Source organism: Apus apus, chromosome 20 (assembly GCF_020740795.1).
Source record: "Apus apus isolate bApuApu2 chromosome 20, bApuApu2.pri.cur, whole genome shotgun sequence".
NCBI lineage: Eukaryota > Metazoa > Chordata > Aves > Apodiformes > Apodidae > Apus > Apus apus.
In genome coordinates, this window is record NC_067301.1 from 55,601 (window position 1) to 75,181 (window position 19,581).

The window sequence follows — 19,581 nt, forward strand, 5'->3', positions numbered from 1 at the left end:
AAAAACAAATGCAAAAGGACCTGATGCTCCCATTCTCCAGGTTCCCATACATTGTCCGGGGAGCAGAACACAGTTTTTGTAAAACACCACCAGAATTCACATTTTATTTTTAAATTATTTTCCTTGCACCTGACCAGACAAGAGAACTCCATCTTACCTTTCCACTTATGACCGAAATTTCTTGTCAAGTTCTCCACAAGTCTCCAAACACCGTATGTCCTTCACTTCATGCCTCTACTACATGCACTTCTGCAGCCAAGCGGAGTGACTCATAGTCTGCCCATATAGATAATTGCCTAGACAGCTGCTGATCAGGATTTGGAGGTATAAGCCACATGCTGAAAATGGAAGGGGCTGCAAGGTAGGACAGCCAGAATGGCATTGACAGACCTGTGAGTCAGAACAGGGGAGAAGTGAAAGATGTTGAGAGCATGAGGAGCCTGGAGATAACAGGGAGCCTAATTGCTGGACACGTACAGAATGGTCAGCCAAGGTAGAACCCCTCTAACAACAGATGCCCTAACATTCTCTCAGCACACATTCCCACGCACAGAGTCTCCCTGTCCTGTATTTGTACCACTTGTCAGGACCAGTGTGGACACATTCTTAAGACTGCCATCCAGGAAGAAGCCTTCAGGGATTATTTTGTGTGTGTGATAATTATGTTAGAAGATACTGGACCCTTGTCTCTTTGTTAACTTTTTGAGCCAAACCCATGGGTCACCAGCCAGAAAACCCAACATGAAATGCAGTCTGCTGTTTTGTTAATAATATACTCTGTGTTTGTTCACACTCTTTAATCACATGTTTTTTAGCTCTGTGGAATATCCTGTCTCACTGGCCTAAACCAGTTCAGAAGTAAAGATGCTTTGGACTGAATCCAGACTAGACACATATATTTTTGTCTTGCTTTGGAACCCCTATGTCAATTTAAAACCGATCAGTAGTTTGTATTACTGTGTTTTCCAGAAGAATAAAATGAACCTGCTTATAAGACGTACAAACAGATAGCTCTGTGTGTGCCCACCCCCAAGAGGAAACATTTCACCTCTCCAAAGACAGGAAAAAACTGAAGAGGAACAGCTAGCACACCAATAAATTTGTTAAAGACTAACTGCTCCTAAGAAGCTACTAATCTGTTGCTACTACTACGTTTCTTATACATCAGCAAATGTGGCGATACTATTTTTCAGTATTTTTTATGCTAAGGTTGTAGGATTAATATTTCCTACTTAAATGCTGAAATTTTCTGGTTTTGTGCAAAAGGTTTTGGTTTTTCGGGCATGTTAAACTACTCTCAAAACCTCGTATTCTGTTTCTACTTCCAAACATTAGGAAACCACCCAAGACAGCTCCAAATCACTGACACTGTTATGAGCATATTGTAAGTAAACTTACCACTAAACTGCTAACACGCAGATTCATGTTTAACTTTCACAAAAATTCTGGGTTCTCTCAGTGCTGCCTCCTGAACCATGCATAAGCTGGAGAGTATGCATGATGCTCACTGGAGAACCGAACATTCCAATAGCAGCAAATCCTCTTTCAAGCCCCATCTAGCTGACTCACGCTTTCACAAGTTGGGTAACAGATTTTTATTCAGTCACTTTGATTTCTACCATGTTGATCAGTTTACAGAGCACCTCAATGCTTCTCCCTCTGCCCCATTTGTATAATACCCAACAAATAAATTATTGAAACTGTGTCAGCATAGTCGGGGGGAGTGGGTGGACACAACAAACAAAAAAATCAACACAACAATAAAAACCACTCAAGATTACCAGATCCCAAATATAAGAATAAACTTCATAATTCAGAAGCTATACTAATGTAGAGTTTTATTTTATAATAAGAGCCAGTAAATAAATATATTGGAGAAATGCCATTTTAAACCAAATGCACATGTTATTTATGACAAATAATGTAGCATAGAAGAACCATATTGTCAGGAACTGAAAATAAAACGTTTTACAGAGACATTTTAATTAGTCTGAAGAGACCTATTCTGAAACTAAGCAGATAAACTAATCAATAATTAGTAAAATTACTGCAAAGTTATCTCTGCATTCCAAACCTAAGTGATGCAGTTTGGAATGTTTAGCCCTGTTCCCCACATATAAGCAAATGTTAGATTCTTGTCTTCCAGGCAATACTCAAGTTAGTCTTCATTGAGGAGCAGGTACAAAAGTGTCCTTACTATTAACTCTCATGTTGGACATTAGCCATAAAATGACAAAAAACAAAATAAAAAACAAAACAAAACACCAAACACCACAACCCCCCCCCCAGATAATACTAATAAAAAGACAACCAAAAAAAAACCAAACGAAAAACACCACAAAACCCCTCCCACTGCTTCTTATTGCTTGAGATCCACTAATAAAAAGGATTTGTGGTTATAATCACTCTTCATAAAATAGACTAAATCTGCACCTTTGTAGTGGCACGAGCACATAATCCTAATAAGAGACTACACAAAAATAATTAAATGCTTGATTACCGATTGTCAAAATAAATTCTGCTTTTCCTGGTCAGGGACACTTGCTTCTTATACCTATTTTTAAAAGCTACTGCTAGTTAACACACACAGGATACCTAGTAAGAATGCTGGTACATGAATGCTGGGGCAATAATGAAAAGAGACGACAGTGCAGCACTCCTAAGGACATTTGTGTCACTTAACATGGAAATAACATGGGTATTATATATACCCCAAAATCTTGCATTTAGAATTAATATAAATGACATGGTATTGTCTGGAGCCATTTCAGTCACTGTGAATGAGTGCCATTCTAATTGACACAACTGGATGTGACAGACAAAACTCTCCTTACCTCTGTGTGGTATTGCAAACTGGGCTCCTGAAGCACATTAGCTACAAAGCCTTTCTAGTTTGCTACAGAAAGGCATGTACTAGAACTGGCTGTTAAGACTCGACATCTCTTTTGGCCACCTAGTTTGTTCTGCTGATGCTACACATGGGCCAGTTTGATTTCATAAACTGACTTCTATGTGGCCTGCCCTCGCAGGAAAAGGATGCTCTCTTGATCAGTAAGGAAATACCAAAGACATACTGTGCAGCTTGTTATACTGCCATTTTAGTAGAAAACAGTGTTTACTGGCCTATCAGAGAAAGCAGCTCTGTGAACAACAGTAGTAGTGGAACGCAGGTTTAAATGCATTTTGCAGCTTTTACCTGATTTACAGTTGTCTTCTGTCCTCAGCTCACACCAATAAAATTATCTTCTGCTTCCTGTCACAACAGACTCCTGTGAAATAACACATCAGCTGCCACACTTGCTCAGTGAAGCACACTTGCTTCAGCCGAAAAAAAAGTGTGGAGAGACAAACTTTACAACATTAGACTCAGAGCATTTCTGCACAACAGCTCCCTATTTTCCAAAATAGGCACTGGAACAGGTTGCCCAGGGAGGCTGTGGAAGCCCTCTCCCTGGAGATGTTTAAGGCCAGATTGTATGAGGACTTGTGCAACCTGATGTAGTGGGAGATGTTCCTTCTGATAGCAGAGAGGCTGGAACCTGGTGATCTTTTAGGTCTCTTTCAACCTTAACCATCCTATGATTCTATGAAAATGTATATGAGACTAATTCTAATATTACACTTCTTCTTAATTTGATAAAAATTGTCATAGATGGGATTGTACTCAGCCTTACAAAATTCTCAAACACCCACCTAAAAAAGCCATTTTAAGAAAGAAGAAACATGAAATTCTGACATTCAAAATCTTTTGCTTTGTCATTAACCCTATTTCCCAAGTAAAGCTCGTTACACAGAAATTAAACAGAACTGAGTCACTATATTTCAATTTATTTGAAGGCAAATACTAGGCCATATAAAAATATTAAATAGGTAGTCTAAGAACCCAGGACTTTTTACTCAAAGGGATACTATTCATTGAGAAAAAAAAACTACCTCACATAACCTGAGTTTTCATTTCTAGTAAAAATCTCCCTGTTAACAAGAGAAAATGGAAACTAATGTCCCCCCTCAGTAGCCTATAATTTCATTTTATTAACATTCAGGAAGCAGAGACATCTCTGGACATCTTTAGAGGGTAAAGTATAAAAGCTCAATCCCAAAACCTCCATGTTTTCCTGTCCTGGTTTGAGCCTAAGTTGCAGTCACAGATCTGGCAGTCTCTGTTTCAGATTTTAAGTCCTTTTACAGCCTTCATGATAGACACCATTTATCCTGAGCAGTCTGCAGCTGCTGTGAAAATTTAATTACAGTAAAGCTATCTGAAGAAATAATAGCAAAATCGTTTTGTCCATAAGGCATACTTTAGGCTTGCATAAAATCTCCTGTAGCATGTTTAAATTGCTCTTTTTTGTCTTTTTTGTTGTTGTTTTTTTGGTTTTTTTTTAGAATGGCAGGAGATAGAACAAGGAAATGTCTTTTTAACACTTCCACAAAAAGCAAAGATGTTTGGGGCAGCACAGAGTAGTTGTTTCTGGTGAGCAGCAGCATATACATTTAGCTGAAGACTGAGGAAAAGGCACAAGTAAAAATAAATGTTAAATTTTATAGGCTGAAAAACATCTGGGCTTGTAGACACCACCTCTCCTCTCCAGAAGGTGACAGTCCCTGTCTCTTATTTCCTCCCCTCTCCATAGTTCAGCCTTCCAAACCCCGGAGACCTGTCCCAACACCCCTCCTCTCCCTCCATTTTTGTGCAGTTCAAGACCTTTGACTGTCTTGTCCTGCCTTAATGTTTTTAGATTCCAAAAGACTTCTGTGACTTATCTTTAAAAACAATACACACTTCAAAAACTTCTACAGAGCTAACTTTTGTTAAGTAACAAGACTTGTCTGACAGGTGGATCTTCAAAAGGAAAATTCTTAGAATTTAAATCTAGAGAAGATCCAATGTACTCTGATGTGATCTGACACGACAGAGACCTAAAGTTTTACACAGTCATTTCCGAAGGCAGAGTGAGGGTGAGCTGAATTAAATCCTCAGGAAGAAATGCAGACAGAGTTTACAAATTTCATATGACAGAATAATCACCTCACAGCAATAAGTGCTCATGACAAATCATCTTCATTTTTCAAACACTGTGCCTTTAACGATTTTTTAGAACTAGCAAATTAAATACTTATCTTCAAGTAAAGGCTTATGAGGTTTTTTGGTTACTTGGTTGGGCTTTTTTCATACATATATGTGTTTTCCATTTTTGATCTTGACTGTTTACATGTAGTTTTCCTGGAAAAGTTGGAGACAATTCAGAAGTTCAGCAGTAATGCTATGTGTATGAAAAAAAATACCTTGAGTCAGTCCTATGAAGCTCTTTATCTAAAAAAGCAGAAAAGTATTTGAAAAATACCAGCTTTAACACTCTCCTACTTGAGATATGTATAAACAAACCAATGCCAATGTTTTGTTTCAAGTATGAAAACTGAGGGTTGGATAAACTCCAGAACGACTGAGTGAATTTAAAGAGGCAGGAGGAATAATAAATTTTGCTTCTGGAAAAAAGAGCTGTGTTTTGCTTTCCAACAGGACACCAATAAACCTTCCCAAAGGGGAAGGAGCTGAACAATAGTATCTCCGTGTGAAATTACTTCTCTCTTACATCCTAGTCCCTAAAGTCAACTCACTATTTTTTTCTTTCTTTTTTTTTTTTTTTTTTTCCCTCTTTCTCTCTTATCCCCCCCCTACTTTGGAAAACATTTTCTGTTTAGAAATAGTTACCCAAAAATAGAGCAATACAGTTTGGGAAGCCTGTAAGGTGTAGTATTAGGAATAACCCTTGGATAGCTCTGTAAAAAATCAGTGCAACTACAGCAACAAAACAAAATAAAAGTAGAAAGTGAGGCAAACATGCACAGTTAAATCTGTCTAATGACTATACATAAAAAGCAATACACTGTTCTGTCTGGCTTCATTGCTTCTGCTTGACAGCTTCTCCGTTATTTCAAGTGTGTTAAAAAGAGGGCAAAGCAGGTAATTTGCATAAACTTAAAACTTTAAGTGACTAGAACAGAAGAAGTATCAGTCAGCTCCCAGCATTCATTGGCAATACCAGTGCCCCCCATAATCCTTCATCCCCACAAGCAAAGACAATACAGGATTTCCATGTGCAGCCATTATAAAAAATCAACTTCAGGAATTAATCAGCTTGCTACTAAAAAAGACTCCACAGAGTAGCTTTGCCCTTCCAGCAAGGCCAGCCTTAAGCTGTTATATTCACTGCTAAGAGTGGGGCAGCTCAAAGAGCTCAGCTGTTCAGACTCCTTTTCTCTTAAAATGACAACACAGTGGTCCATTTTAAGCCACAGAAGAGAAATAATAGGTATTTTGATTTGTATACACTATAATAATTTTGCGCAGTCCACTTCTAATATACCTATAAAAAAACCCATCAAGTTACAATCCAACAAGTCCATCTAAAACATTCACTAGCAGGCAGTAAGAAAATATTAGGAGAGCTCAGCATAGCTCATAGATCATGGTGGCAAGGGTGAGAAAGCAATGAGAGACCTTAGTAATTTAAGAATGCTGTCTGAACTACAGCTCAGGGTTCATCCTCATTCAAATGGAGCTTCACAAAACACAAGTCATGAAAATTTGAATAAATCTGCAAGACATCTCCTAGGCAGCTTAGAGGTGCCCCTCTGACAAAGAACTGATACACAGTGATGTTATGAACATGAAGGTACAACAATTTAATGAACACTTGACTGAGAATATATTGTTGCATACTGGGTTACAAAAAAAAAAAATCTTCTGTGACTAACGGGAACTCATTTACGTTGGGTGGTGCTGGAAGAATAAACAGAGGAGCAGTACGCTTGAAAAAAAAAAAAAAAAACAAAAACGGGGAAGTGTCAGTTTTAAAGCTCATTATTTTTCTCCCAGGGAAGTGGCAAGCTTGCCTTGCCAGGCTAAGGACTTGGCAGATCAAAGAACATGACATTTACAAGTCCCTCTAGAAAACATCTTGGAAAATACATGCTTGTGAAAACCATCTAAGATACAGTCTCAGGGAAAAAGAAAGTGGATCCAAACCAATGAAAACTTTCCCATTCACAAAATGTCAGGATTCAGTGGCCAGTTGTGTATAAACCACCTATTTTGTTGGGTTGGTTTACACTTTCCCCGAAATATTCTAATTCTGCATACATGACAGAAGTAATTTAAAAAAAAAAGTGAAGGCTGTCTATAGCTAGAGCTCAGTGGGAGAGAAAGCATGATATGCAGACATCTTTGGTCACTAACTCCCTTAACTTTTTACAGGTACAGGTCCATTTCACTAATATTATTACAAAGAAACATTGGCAGAAACATGTGCAGAGAGACTGCCAATATACTAATTTGATATGGACCCAAAATTAAACGAGAACTAAAGCAAGCAGAAAACCTGTAGATAATACTAAAGTGCCCCTCATCTATACGAACACCACCTTCAAATATATTTTTTCTACTTGAAATTAAAATGATAATAAAACCAAATTAAAATACTCCACAAGTCAACTGGAAATAGAGAATATACAGGTGCTGTAGAAAGGAAAAGGTGTGGTCTGGAGACCAAGGGGTGGATATGAGGATGATCTTCATGCAGCTGATACGTTGCTTTTTTTTGCACAAGGTCAATATTCTTTGAAAGCAACAGTATTCCATATGCAGATTTTATTCAATCTGGCTATCAAATTAATTACAGAAAGTCAGAAGAAACAGACATCCGCATTGTAGCACAGCCAGGAGGAGAAAGTGAAACTCCTTATAAATGTAAGTGTATTAAATGTCCCTTAAACATTTACCAACCTTACTAGCATGTAATCTGTTTAAAAGCAACTTACTTTTTAATCAGCTCTAAAATAAAAAAGCCCACAATAAAGTAGGACAGATTTATCAGTTGGGCAGAACTGCCATTAAAATAAATGTATTTCCAGACTGTCGCCTTGTAACTGTATTGTTTACTTGGATATACAGTAGACAGTACTGTAACAGCAGGACAAAATGTTCACATGGACTATATCTGGCAATACACAAGGTTGGCAGTAATTCATGAGTATTAGCCAGGTCTTCTTCTGCAGGTTAGGCAGACTCCAACACTATGAAAGACCATCACTAAGCACAGTTGAAGGCTGGTATGAACTGCTAAGCCTGGAACAAGGGAATAGACTACTTATATCTGGGTTGGATGAACACGAAGGGAAGGTAAATTGATAGCATTTTAGAACTCATGTTTTTGTTCATGTGAGAAGCCCACCCAAGCTAGGAATGCAGAATCATGGCAGTGCTATGAGATCAAGGAAACTAGTTTGAGGAATGACACCTCTTTATAAAAGGAACACATCTCAGCAATTCCACTCTGGAATGGTTATACCAGTAAAAAAAAAAACCAACAACAACAAAAAAACCACCAAACAAAAAACCATATCCAACCACTCCCACTAACCCCCATGGCAGAGCTTTGATGCCTGCAGCATTGCAAATCAATCCTATGCTACAAACAAAATACTTTTGAAAGGACTCTTGACTGTGGGCAACTCTCAGCAGCCCAGCTGCATCCAGGACACTTCCAGGGACCAAACCACACACTACTTCTATTTCTGCTTAAACTTGGGTCTTGCCCAATGAAAGGCCTGGCTTTCTTCCACTGCAGCTCTATTAGCACTGCCACTGAATAGAATGTATGCAGACAGAGAAGGGACTGGCATTTCTTCTACAACAGGGGCTGTTGTCTCAGTCTGCTACATTCAGTTAAATGTTTACTTTGTTGTTTCACAACTCAACCGGAAGCTAAAGGTCAGAGAGGCCCCACCACAGAACAGAGATGTTGTCATTCATCTATTCACCTCAAGCCAAGATCCCAGTGGGGGACTACTGCTTTTCACTGTTTCTCTTCTTCCTCCAGGAGACAGACACCAGGTAGTAAATTAACTCTCCAGCAATTCTTCCAGTCTGGTTTCATATACCAGAAGAAACGTTAGAAGTCTGAGAGTATTCTATCAAGGTCCTGAAAGAGGAGTATGGCCACTATTTGTTCACTATGACTGGTTAGTGGAGAAAAATTAAACTCTTGGGAGTACCCCTGAAGACCTTGAAGCCTTTTTGGTATGCTTGAAAATGAGAGCTGTAGCAAAGATAGAGCTATAAGTGTGCAGAGCTTCCGGTGACACAGAACTTCTCTCCGCTTTAAATGAAGACCCTACTCAAATTGAGAGTCATTCAGAAACTTCATTTGCCAGTGCAAAAGTGAAATAACAACAACTGTTTAATAGTAAAGAGATTGTTACTCTTGGCTTGTTATGAATGGACAATCTGCAGTTTTGCTCTCAGTCGATGAAGTATGAATTCACTTGGAGAGCCACCTGGCCTCCTAACATGTTAAAAATAGCCATAAATGTTCTTAACCTGTACGTATTTTCTTCCTCTGTTCAATTAACGTGAGGAAAAAAAACCCCGAGTTTAGCCAATGAAAACCTATCATAATAAGAAGCTATTTCTTTCAAGTGGAATATGCATGGGTCAAACAAACAATGTAATTTTCAGCTAATTGCAAACATGCTCTGAACTTGTGGAGAAAACACGGAATATTTAGTCCTGGAATGAATGAGTCCTCCTCTGACGAAACTTTGACCGCATTGTTTCTGAGGATTGGAGCGGCCAGACGGTTATTGGGACACAGCCTGGGGTGGGCTGAGTCATACCCCAACAACACCTGTTTCACTCCACTGACTACAAGGAAACAGAGACAACCAGCTGCAAAGCAGAAGTCTATATTTGGACAGGCAAATCCTTCCTCCTTCCTGCTCTGTCTTTTCCTAAGCACAGCATACAGTTCGCAGATTAATTAACTACTATAGGACCTGAAGAGACTGGTGTCTTTCTCAAAGACCATAACCTTGAAAACACAAAGTGAGACCTCTTCTGGCATACACAGGGGAATCCCAAATCTGGATGGATGGTTGGGGAACCCAAAAAAAACCCCACCACCATGGCTGACTGAGCAGATGTCTATTAACCCAACCTTCCACCTTCTACACATAAAATAAGCAATACTTGTTCTGTAGCTGATTAAAAGTGTGGGAGTCCCATGGAAACAGGTGAGCAACCTGTGCTCTCTTCTGAGATGGCAAGTGTGTATCCAGCTCCCAGTCTCATTAAAAACTGAAAAATCCACCACTGCCCTTAGGAGGCAGCAGGATTACACATCTGACTGGAAACGCACAGAGTTCTTGAGGACTGTCCAGTCTATAAACAGCTAACCACATAACTCAGTGACACAATGAAAATCCCTGGACACGACTCAAAAATCTTCCTCAGAAAGCTCACAGGAACATTCCTGGGCCAGCTACTCCAGCCACAAGTACTCTCCTCATCACTGGATATGAGCTGTGTCATTCACAGCAACCTATGCCAGTAAGGTCCTAATAAGGCAAAGTTCAGGCTTTTACAGATCAGACCTGATCAGCCAGACCAGGCTCATCACTTCAAAAAGGTCAAAAGTCTTCAAATAATCTTCAAGTTCCCATATGACTGGGAGTATATTTTGACGAGTCAGCAGGACTTTAACTTCCAGGTCAAGACTATGATATGAGCAAAGAAAAGATCTTCCTACACAAACCACCTTATATCCCATACTCCTCTATTCAAACAGCATTTCAAGCTATTTGGAGATTGAAACACCACCACTAACAACCTGCAAGTGGGTAATATGACACAGAATGTTTTAACAATATTATTCTATTCCATTCTAATTCCACTGAATCACTCCATTTTACAAAATGGGAAACTGAGATGCAAAAGGGCTATTATTGTACTTAATTTGTAGTTTCATATTATATAAAAAAGTGCTGACTTCCTGTCACAGAAATAATGCAGGTAGATTTAGTACATTTTACTCAGTGTCACCTAAGACAGTAATGACTTGTGCTGTCCTGCAAACAAGTAGGCAAAAGTTAGCAAGAAGAGCCTCAGTGACAGAAATGAGCTGTGCTCGATTAGGACACTGCCTGTCATCTTTTGAGTCTTCCATGAAGGAAAATTTGAGTGCATATAGCAGCAGCAGCACAGAACAAGCATCAACAATATTTTGTGAAGAACCTGAAAAACCCCCACCTTTGTAAAGCACAGAGATCCCATGCTCACCTCACAGTGCAGACCACATTAAAACAGTATAGTGCAGACACTTCTAGCTCTCTGCAACACTCAGCATAGCATTTCAAGCTGTGATCCAAAGCCTAATTTAATACAGCATAGGTATGTAACCTCAGCTCTGTTGTGTTGAGAAGGCTGCTGTTAAGGTGTGAGAAAGATAAGAAAAAGTAAAATAATGGACAGAAGTGTAATCATCAAGACAGAAATAATAGGTCAATGATTCAAGGAAATACTGACATGAAAAGGTAACATAAAGCCAAAAAAATCTAACAAGAAAGAGAAAGCAAAGAAATTCTATGTTTTGTGCCACTTCCACTCTCCGAGGTTCCAGTGCTCCTGCAGATGTTCATGAAAGTGCTCTTCTCCCTTGATTACAACCCACTAACATCCTCTCACAGTTGGAGGTAAGTGTTGTCATGAAAATGAGTGCCACACATCTTCCTTTACAGCCCTCCAGATGATTCATGAGCAATTATATGAAAGTCATAAAATTGCTCATCTAGGAGTGTGACTCAGAAAACTAGGAAGTGACTTGTACTCCAGACCGTCTGTGTGGACCTTACAGTCTTTCAGCAGGATTCTTACAAGACCAAAACTATTTCTGAGACTGATTGCTTTGTGACACAAGCTCTGTTGTCATCTGATTAAAGAGACACTGTAAGGAGGAGAGAGGTGAGGCTTAGGGAACTAAGGATGAACACACACAATGTTTCACTGGCTGTGTTTACTTTTACACATACACTATGAACATATTCCCAACAGCCTATTACCACACAACTGAATGCAAATAGCAGTTTGCTGATGTTATGACAGTAAATAAGAACCCCCAAACTTAGGTCTATAAGCATAACCACTCAAAATTATGTATTACAAAGATGAACATTATCTACCACTTGATAATAAGTAGGAATTAATATGGCAAAATATCTTTAAAACACTACCTGTATCTGTAAAGGACTTCCAGGCACTTTGCGAGCTTATTGTTTGGATTCCTCCCAGTCAGGAACTTAGTGTCCTGGTTTGGGCCTAACACAACAACAAAGAAAACCATGTGGCTGCTCATTCAACTCCCCCCACAAACACACTCTGGGATGAGGAGGTCAAACCCAACTACAAGCTCATGGGTTGAGACAAAGGGCAAGAAGGGTTCTTCACTAATTAAGGTCCCGGGCAAAACAGACTCAACTTGGGGAAAAAATAACAACTTATCAAACACACACAGGACACAGACAACACACAGAGCAGGCCTTACATACGTTACCTCCACCCCTCCCTTCTTCCCAGGCCCAAATCACTTTGTTCCCCATTTCTCTCCCTCCTTCCCCCCAGCAGCATGGGGGGATGGGGTTTAGAGTCACTTAACAGGCTGGTGGTTCCTGCCACTCCTTCCTCCTCAGGAAGAAAGATTCCTTACAGTCCCCCCCTGCTTCCCCCACAGGGTCCCTCACATGGGAGAGAGTCCTGCACGAACCTCTCCTTCATGAGTCCTTCCCACGAGGTCCGGAGCTGCTCCAGCGCTGCCCACAGAGTCACAGGCTTCAGGAGCAGGCACCTCCCCTGGCCCGAGGGCTTCCACAGCTGTGTCATCCGAGTCCACTGACAGCAAATTAAAGTCCACTGGCAGCAAAATCCCAGTCCAGTGACCCCAAGTTCACCCATCCTGACACCTTCAGGGAATGTTCCACCACGTTCCTCCATGGATGCAGGGGAACAGCAGCCACCTCGCCATGGGTTGCAGGGAAACATCTGCTTGGGCACCTTCTTCCCGTTCTTCCTCACCAACCACAGGATCTTCACACCGCAGCACTGCCTTTCACCTCTCCAGCTCAGATCTTCTTTTTTACTTACTGCTCGCTCTGCTCAGGTCTTTTATCAGTTCTTTTGTATTTTAATTGCAGAGGCGCATCTACTGTCTCTCTCTTGGCTGGTTTTGGAGCGGGGGAGCTTCTCAGCTTCTTACCAGAGCCACCCCTGGGGCCCTTCCCCCACTACCAAAAAAACCCGCCAACCGAAACCAGCACACTAAAGGCACATCAGTGTTAAACTTCTTTCTGGATGCTGAGTACTACTGTAGATTGAACATCATCCAAACACTGTATAATTCACAGACACATGATACGGTCATTTTCTGCAATGCACATACCAAGGAAGCAAAAAGTAAACTTCATCTTTCCTACAACTTCACTACTGTTCAGTCTTACTGCCTGTTCTTTATAGTAAGTGCTTCATTATAGTATGTAGGTGGAATCTGGAAACGAAAGACCGTTCCTCAGTCATGGCTATGCCATGTGCCGAGAAGTTAATTTCATTATTCATGCATTCCCAGAAGAGATCAGATGGACACGGGCACAGCCATAAAATCAACACTCTAGTAGTTTTCATATGGGGATTATTTCTTATCAGCAAGAAAGGTAAACTGCACCCATTCTGTCAGGGGCCACTGGCCCCTGTTGTGGGGTAGATCAGGGTAAAACTACTCATGAATGAACTTTTCAGATTGTAAAAAGATGAACCACAGAGGCAGAAGGTAGAGCTTCAAATTCTGAAGTTTGTGGGATCTAGGTTTATACTACCACACTAACGCTTTTACTCATCTTTAGTAACCACAGCATGATGGCAGCAAACTGAGATGCCCTTGAAAAAAACTCGGTGTTTAACAATTTCAGTTAGACCAAGTCTGGTTACACTTTTTGGCATGAATTGCCAGAAAACGTCTGTTTTAAGAAGTAACTACTACAATTAAAGTGATATATGAGATTAGCAATGTCTTTGACATGTAACTTCATACCCTCATGGGCATGTTTGCAGGTGAAGACAAACTGAACTGCAAGCAAGCAATGCGAGTTGGAGTATAAATTGTGACACAGGAAATATCAACCAACTTACCAATCAGATACAAACCCAATTCTAGAAAAGCTGTCTCTTAGCACTTCTGGTTTGCAGCAACCAACAGCCCAAAGCATTAGGCTGACAATGAATGAGCAGGAGAGCACTGAGGTATTTCCAACGCGCTGAGACCTGCACACCACGGTGCGGAGCTAGAGACCGAGCCTGCCGTGGCGTTCATTCTCAGATGACTCTACAGCACTTGCAGTCAAGACGAGAACAGCCTGTTCACCCACGCTACCCTCACCTTTACCTGAGGAATGCGAATGATGCTTCACTGCACTGCCTATCACACAAACTTTGCACCGGGCAGAAGTGTGAGAAACAGCCTCAACCCATCTGCACAGAATGAGAGGAAAGAACTGCAAGGATACAGAAGCAGTACATGATGACACAAATTCTACCATGTCGTTGCTTTTGTCCAACAGCTTGGCCAGCTCTCCAAGCTGCCATTTCACAGCTGTGCCACACTAACTCTGGCACAAAGATGGCAGAAGGGACAGGGGGCACTGCCTGTTTAATCTAGTTTACAGAGTGCTGCTCCTGCATATCTAACTACAGCCTTGGATTCATGTTTTTAGGTTCTGCCCACTAACAATTATCACTTCTCTCTTCACATTGAAATCCACCGTTCCCAAAAAGAAGCCAGGAGTTTCACTGAGGGAGCAATAACAATGAAATGTAAAGGCTGACTCTGAACTATCTATGTAAAGTTCAAAGTAATTTCTTGCTAACCTTGACTCTTTAAAAACTTTCTAAACATTTTTTAGCACTGTATTTTAAGTCGACTACAGGAAGCACAAACAGGAAAGTCCAGGAGAAGCCTTGTCTACCCCTCAGGCACTTCCTGCACTAGTGACAAAAGCCTAATGCAGAACTGCTAAGAAAATGCTTCATGTTTTGCTTATGCCTTTCCTTCCTTTTAGGTAAGAAACAGTTGTTCATAAGAAACTGCAGTCTGGTAGCAACAATGCTCACCTCTGCATCATTGTATCTGGCTAGTCACAGAGCTGCTGGGAGCAGGTCTCAAACCAAGTTTGGGAGTAACCTTAGAGCATGAGCCAAATCAAAGACAAGTTCTTAATTTTCCCTCTGACTTCAAGCAAGAGTGGGTGCTTCCTAGTCACTTGATCTACTAGGCCAACCTCTGCTGAAAGGAAATTACCTATGCTCCTCTCTACTAGCCTTGTAATCACATAGCTGATGGAAGAAAAAGCTCAATGGTCCCTTTAATGAGAAAGCAGATTATTCACACATTCCCAGGTTAAAAACACACAACAAACAATTGAAAATGCCACAAATTGTGCCTGATCATAATTACAGTTAACAGTGAGCTCTCTCTTCCTGTTCAGACATCAAGACAATAAAAGCAACAATAGATACAAAGGCAAAACATTCACAAAAAGTTTTTTACAAATATTAATCTCTTTTTTCCTTCCCATGCTGTATATACAGTAGCTTAAAGGGCCTTACTTTAAATTTGTGGAGCAAAACCTGTAGATTAAGTCTCAGTGTGTGTTTCCTCCAGCTACAATTTGACTCTACATTGAAGTAAGGCATTTTCCATCCCTGCTTCACTTCCACTGACAGAAAAGGAGTATGTGCACCAGCAGGTAGACAAAGCACACTCTATTTAAGGTATGTGACCTGGATGACTGGAGAAGCAGGATCCTGAAGTATCTGCTGCTTAATCTGGACACTGCATCTGATCTCTGCTGAGCATCAGTGATGCTTCTCTGCACTGTTACCTTTCTCATGATGATTTGTGCTTGCCTACTCTCACTGAAATCTCTACATCCTAAGTAATCAGCACACTTCTCTACTGTTCCCCACAGTTCCTGCCAATCTTTAACATGGAAAAAACAGAGAGTAAAGGCTTAGTGCTCTTAACCATAAGAGTTATTGCGCGTGTATTCACACAACTCACAAAGAGGGAAGGAAGGGGAAAAAAAAACAACACAAAACCCACAAAACTCACACTGGACTCAGAGAAAGCTTCTGTTAGTTTAGGACAGGTTTTAGTGAAGACTTCAAGATGTTCTCACAGCTCACTGAAAAAACAGCACACAGGTTTTTCTCTTTAGGTAAATATGGAGTCTTAAGTCTCTCATTTCATGATGGTCATTACCACACAGGTAGGATTCATACGCATGTTTCTGCTAGCTTTCTAGTGTTCAATATTGTCCACAGAGCTTTCAATACTCCTTCCTCAAAAAACGTTAGCCATTTTGCCACAAGTCTTGCTGCTGGGAGGGCTTTTCTGTAATGTCAGGAAACACAACCTATGTTAAAATCCTTCAGCAATAAGTTACAGATTCTTCTGTGTCACAATAGAAATCAGAAGGCAAAGACCTTTTTTTACAAGAGAAAACTTTCTAGAAGGCCTGGATAGGGTGGGGCAGACTGCAGCAGGAGAATCTTGCTTGTGCTGAGTGATTTCAGAGTGCAGGAGACAGATAATGCACATAAATCAGCAGTGCCTTGGGCTCCAGTTGTAACAGCATTTCTCATCATCAGAAAACATTGGGAGAAAGAGCCTGTGCCTGACAAGAAATAAAATCAGGCAGGGAATGTAGCTTTCCACAACACATTCTAAGCTGAGAGAAAGCAAATCAAGGTGTTCAGTGACTGACTTCTTCAGCTAATGCTAAGACCACAAAAGACATGATGAGTCCTGGGGCATGAAGAGGAGATAAGCCCTCTAAAATGCCCCTAGTCTTTCAGCTCATTAACAACATCTTGGTAGCATCAATTCAAACCAAATCAGTTCCTCTAATCCATCCTAAAATAGTTCTAATGCCACATTCCTTCTGAAGGAGGTTTATCTTGCCTGATTTTTCACTAGTACAGGCACAGACATACCCCACAGCGTCAATCTTCTGTCTACCCTCTCTTTTCACAGGCTGGTAGCCTAACTCCACCAGCATTATTCCTCCAGGTGATGGATCCACACTACTCTATTCGCAGCTCCTTCCAGATTGCAACTTTCTGCTGCAAGATGCTGAAAGCATCCACAACTTCATGGCAAAATGACATCAAAAGTGACATCAGACTGTGTCCATAGCAGTGTCTCAACAGTACATGAACCTATGCAGCTTTGCACAACACAGTGCAGTTACTGTGCAGGGGCATCAGACAGGATCATCATGAAAGTGGCAGTGCACTTCTAAAGCCAAGTCCTGAACACAGATATATTCATAAATAACATCTGCCACATCTGAAAAATCATAGAGTAACTTCAGTGGGTTTTACAAACAGTGAAGCCCGCCACTCCTGACCGCACCAATTCAATGTGTTCCAGTCAATTAACATAAATCCTTTTAATCTTAGAATCACAGAATGGTTGGGGTTGGAAGGGATCTTAAAGATAACCTAGTTCCAACCCCCTCCTGCATAGGCAGGGACACCTCCCACTAGATCAGGTTGCTCCAAGCCCCATCCAGTCTGGCCTTGAACACTTCCAGGGATGGGGCTTCTGCAACTTCCTTGGGCAACCTGTTCCAGGGTCTCACCACCCTCATACTAAATATTTTCCTCCAAATGCCTAAGATAAATCTCCCCTCTTCCAGTTTTGATCCATTACCTCTTGTCCTTCTTCTAAGAAAGAACAGATTACATTACATTGTACTCCCCCGCTACAGAAAGTTGAAACCATAGTTGCTTCTCTGAGAGATGATATTTTCATCGTAAGCTAGAGAAACATGCGAGTAATTTAGGTAAAAATGCAGAAAAAATGTCTGCCATTTGGAATATTTTTATTGCTTCAGAACAGGGACCATTCTTCGTGATTTAACACATTATGGCACCTGGAAGACATCTGTCTGTCCCAAGTCTTGAACCCTTTGAGATCTGCCACCTTGCATCAGCAAACTCAAACGCTAGTAGTATCATCACAGGCTTTAAAATAAATAAGTAAACAAAATCCCTTTTAACAAGGTTTTAACTATGTCTAAAATCTGCTGTCACCTATGTGGGGCTGCAGGACAAACTCAAACAACCTGGGGCCTATATTCTACATAAAGAGTTCTGCCCAAGGTCAAAAAAGCACTCTGCATTCTAAACCATCTCTTTCAAAGTCTTACTGAAAAACTGTAAACATTTGATTTCATCATACTGAGAACTTGTATGGTAGCTTACTAGAATATACAAGAAAGTGAGTATTCTTATAAATTAAAAGATTTGGAGGAATACAATGTAGTATCATTCTTGGGCTTTCCAGGCATGCCTTCCCCTAGGAGAATCCTATCTCTTAGCAAATATATATCTATTTTCCTGATGATGCAAGTGTTCCTTACTACTTCAGGACACATTCTGTTCCTCATGCTGGTGAATGACAGGCTCATGAAAGACTTAAGTAGCTACAGGAAAATAAGACATTAGAACCACCTTTAACTGTTTATCTTTGTTGGGCAACGCTATGCTTATTTAGCACTCAAAAAACGAGATACTTAGAGACAAATGTGCCTCAGTGTGTTACACTTAAAGACTGATTCTTCCAAGTTGCCTTTTCCCTTTCCATGCAGTCTATGGCACACTGATTTACAGATAACCGATAATACTTCCTGTAAACAAAACCATGTAAAATGAGATTTCAATAAATAATGGGATTTTTTTTTTAATCCACAAAATAAATCCGACACACACCCACCAAATGGTTTGCTGTTTAAGAATCAGACTGCCTGCAAGTATTGCTGTGCTCTGTCTGCCTCTACAAAAGGAGATAAATCTTACCAAGCAATAATTGGAACAGGGAGCAAACTGTACCGTCAGCTGAGCTACTGCAGGTATACCCTGCTACGGTTCCCTTACTTACCATGGCTTACGTGCTAAATAAACTGACCCGATGAGTCAGACATTGCAACAAAATGATGTCATGCGTAAAAAATCTGAACTAGTAACCTCCAATTTTCTTTGAACACTTGGGAATAACCCCTATATTAGTCAGGGAGTAGCAAGCACAAGCTGCCACTTCCTTGGTGAGTCATGAACAGAAGAGACTTGGCATCTCTTACAGCTTTGTGTAACCCTCCTCCTCATGTTCTTCCACCACAGGCCCATGTTTCCCAAACTGGGCACACAGTACAAGCACATCTGTGACGCTGGCTACATTCCTGCTACATCCCATCAATGACTCAAAGTGTGCCCAAATCGACTAGTGTTCCATGACCTCTGCTCGTCTGTGTTTACATACATCTATCCATTAAAACAGATGCATTTCTGCATTGGATCTTTATCTAACTAACCTGAAGATAACTCCTCAAGTGTCTAAGTTAAGTAGTCTAGTCTTATACTTCCTGTAGGTGTTTTGCATCAACAGAACTCACTTCCAGTCCCTCATTAAATATACCAAATTACAAACAGCACTATTCCAATTATTCAGTCTTCACTGGCTTTGTCAGTCCTGCTGTCAAAAGGCAAACTTCAAAAACCTGCTGTCTTGGGAGATGTTTCTGAAAGCTTCTCTTCAAGCAATAGGCACTGTAGATTAATACCAGGCCTACTCAAAATGTGTGGCTATTTGTCAAGGCCAAACACCCACCAAATTGTCTCCCACAGATCTTTCCCTG

General features: G+C 40.6%; 1 protein-coding gene across 4 annotated transcripts in view; it reads right to left on the reverse strand.

Annotated features, from left to right (window-relative positions):
- The window catches only part of LOC127392994 (uncharacterized), a 52,012-nt gene that overhangs the window by 15,450 nt on the left and 16,981 nt on the right, over nucleotides 1-19,581 (reverse strand). The window contains exon 4 of one of the 4 annotated variants that reach the window (XR_007891379.1): nucleotides 158-390. The exons of the other annotated variants lie outside the window; for them this stretch is intronic. The gene's annotated coding sequence lies outside the window, so the exon portion shown is untranslated. The remainder of the gene's footprint in view (nucleotides 1-157; nucleotides 391-19,581) is intronic. 4 annotated transcript variants of the gene reach the window in all.